The 2,500-nt window shown below is 57.7% G+C and overlaps 1 non-coding gene across 1 annotated transcript in view; it reads right to left on the bottom strand.

The window, feature by feature from the left end:
* Positions 1 to 1,165, bottom strand: part of LOC124744284 — a 1,909-nt gene extending 744 nt beyond the window's left edge. Inside the window, exon 1 of the ribosomal RNA XR_007010664.1 lies at positions 1 to 1,165. This exon is cut by the window's left edge and continues 744 nt beyond it. This is a non-coding gene — a ribosomal RNA (small subunit ribosomal RNA).
* Between the last annotated feature and the right edge of the window lie 1,335 nt (positions 1,166 to 2,500).

The raw sequence follows: 2,500 nt of genomic DNA, 5'->3' as shown, positions 1-2,500 counted from the left end.
AGTCATCGGAGGAACTGCGGCGGATCGCTGGCTGGCATCGTTTATGGTTAGAACTAGGGCGGTATCTGATCGCCTTCGAACCTCTAACTTTCGTTCTTGATTAATGAAAACATACTTGGCAAATGCTTTCGCTTCTGTTCGTCTTGCGACGATCCAAGAATTTCACCTCTAACGTCGCAATACGAATGCCCCCGCCTGTCCCTATTAATCATTACCTCGGGTTCCGAAAACCAACAAAATAGAACCGAGGTCCTATTCCATTATTCCATGCACACAGTATTCAGGCGGGCTTGCCTGCTTTAAGCACTCTAATTTGTTCAAAGTAAACGTGCCGGCCCACCGAGACACTCAATAAAGAGCACCCTGGTAGGATTTCAACGGGGTCCGCCTCGGGACGCACGAGCACGCACGAGGCGGTCGCACGCCTTCAGCTCGCCCCACCGGCAGGACGTCCCACGATACATGCCAGTTAAACACCGACGGGCGGTGAACCAACAGCGTGGGACACAAATCCAACTACGAGCTTTTTAACCGCAACAACTTTAATATACGCTATTGGAGCTGGAATTACCGCGGCTGCTGGCACCAGACTTGCCCTCCAATAGATACTCGTTAAAGGATTTAAAGTGTACTCATTCCGATTACGGGGCCTCGGATGAGTCCCGTATCGTTATTTTTCGTCACTACCTCCCCGTGCCGGGAGTGGGTAATTTGCGCGCCTGCTGCCTTCCTTGGATGTGGTAGCCGTTTCTCAGGCTCCCTCTCCGGAATCGAACCCTGATTCCCCGTTACCCGTTACAACCATGGTAGGCGCAGAACCTACCATCGACAGTTGATAAGGCAGACATTTGAAAGATGCGTCGCCGGTACGAGGACCGTGCGATCAGCCCAAAGTTATTCAGAGTCACCAAGGCAAACGGACCGGACGAGCCGACCGATTGGTTTTGATCTAATAAAAGCGTCCCTTCCATCTCTGGTCGGGACTCTGTTTGCATGTATTAGCTCTAGAATTACCACAGTTATCCAAGTAACGTGGGTACGATCTAAGGAACCATAACTGATTTAATGAGCCATTCGCGGTTTCACCTTAATGCGGCTTGTACTGAGACATGCATGGCTTAATCTTTGAGACAAGCATATGACTACTGGCAGGATCAACCAGGGAGCTGCGTCAACTAGAGCTGAGCAGCCGGCCGCCCGGGAGTGTGTCCCGGGGGCCCGCGCGAACACGCAAGCGTCCGCTCAATCATTCTGCAAACAGGAGGAGGCTGAGCTCCCCTGCACAATACACCTCGAAACCCTCTCAGGTCCCGGCGGCGCGCAGCGCCGTCCCAAGTACTTGGTCGGGTTCGAGAGAGGCGCAATCGCCCGGAGTTAGGCGAGTAGACGCTTTCGGTGCGACCACCCGTGCTCCCAACTGAGCTTGCCGCTGCCGACAGAGGCCCGGGAGCGTGCTGTCGTGGCATTGCCGGCGGGAGACAACACGCGCCACCTACGGTGACCGGCAGCTCCAACGCCAGCGCCACAGAAGGACAAAAGCCCCACTTGGGTGCCGAAGCGAACTCTCCCAGCACAGCGCACGCGCCAACACATCCGCACAGCTGCGATACAAACCACCAGCGAGAACCGCTGGGGCGACCGAGCAGCAGACGGCGTCGCGGCGCCGAGCGCCGGGCGGCGGCGCATCCTCAACGCACACAGTCCTCAATCGGACCAGCACACTGAAGATGTCCACCGCGCTTCGCACCGGGCCCGCGAGGACCTACTTTGGCCGCACGGCGCCGCGCGCAGGGTGCGCCGGCGCGCAGCTGCGACGCCTGCCGCGTCCGTCGGCCGGCGCGCCTGCCACTGGCCGCCCCCACCAGCCGGCTGTAGCGCGTGCGCCCACGCACCGCGCGGCCAGCACGCCGGGAGGCGCCCCCTCACCGGCCGGGGACGGTCCCACCCAGCCACCGCCGCGTATCGCTTCACACCCAGATGCCGTTCAGTTTCGTCGGCATGGTGGGTATCGCTGGAACAACCGGTTAGTACCTCAACCTATCGTCGCCATCACCGATTCACCCCTAGCGAGAACAACCGCACCACAACAGGTTACCATTTGTTCATTTGCGTAACTTCACCAGAAAACGCAGGCGTCCATCGCCATTTGCAACTTCAACGATTATTGCATGCCTGTGTCAGGTGTCACGCCACACTACGTCTGCCCACATACACGCAACAAAATGTGCACGCCTAGACAATACGTGGAAGGTGGCCCCCGTACGTATGCGATGTCCATTGCTCGAACGACTGTCAACCGGCCTCTGTAGCATGTCGCAGATATGGAACGCGGTGCACCATGCCATCACGGTGTGTGAGGAGAGACGACTAGGTCCGAATACATCAACAGACAGCTCATGCTGATCGCCATCCACGGCGTCCGTTCCTCCCACACGTCTCTATGGCGTACCACACTGCAATCCAGCTCTCATAGGGAGACGACACGTAGCTGCGTGCACAA

The sequence above is a fragment of the Schistocerca piceifrons genome, unplaced genomic scaffold (assembly GCF_021461385.2).
Source record: "Schistocerca piceifrons isolate TAMUIC-IGC-003096 unplaced genomic scaffold, iqSchPice1.1 HiC_scaffold_28, whole genome shotgun sequence".
NCBI classification, from domain to species: domain Eukaryota; kingdom Metazoa; phylum Arthropoda; class Insecta; order Orthoptera; family Acrididae; genus Schistocerca; species Schistocerca piceifrons.
Note: the sequence above shows the minus strand (reverse complement) of the source record. Positions and strands in the feature narration are given on the sequence as shown.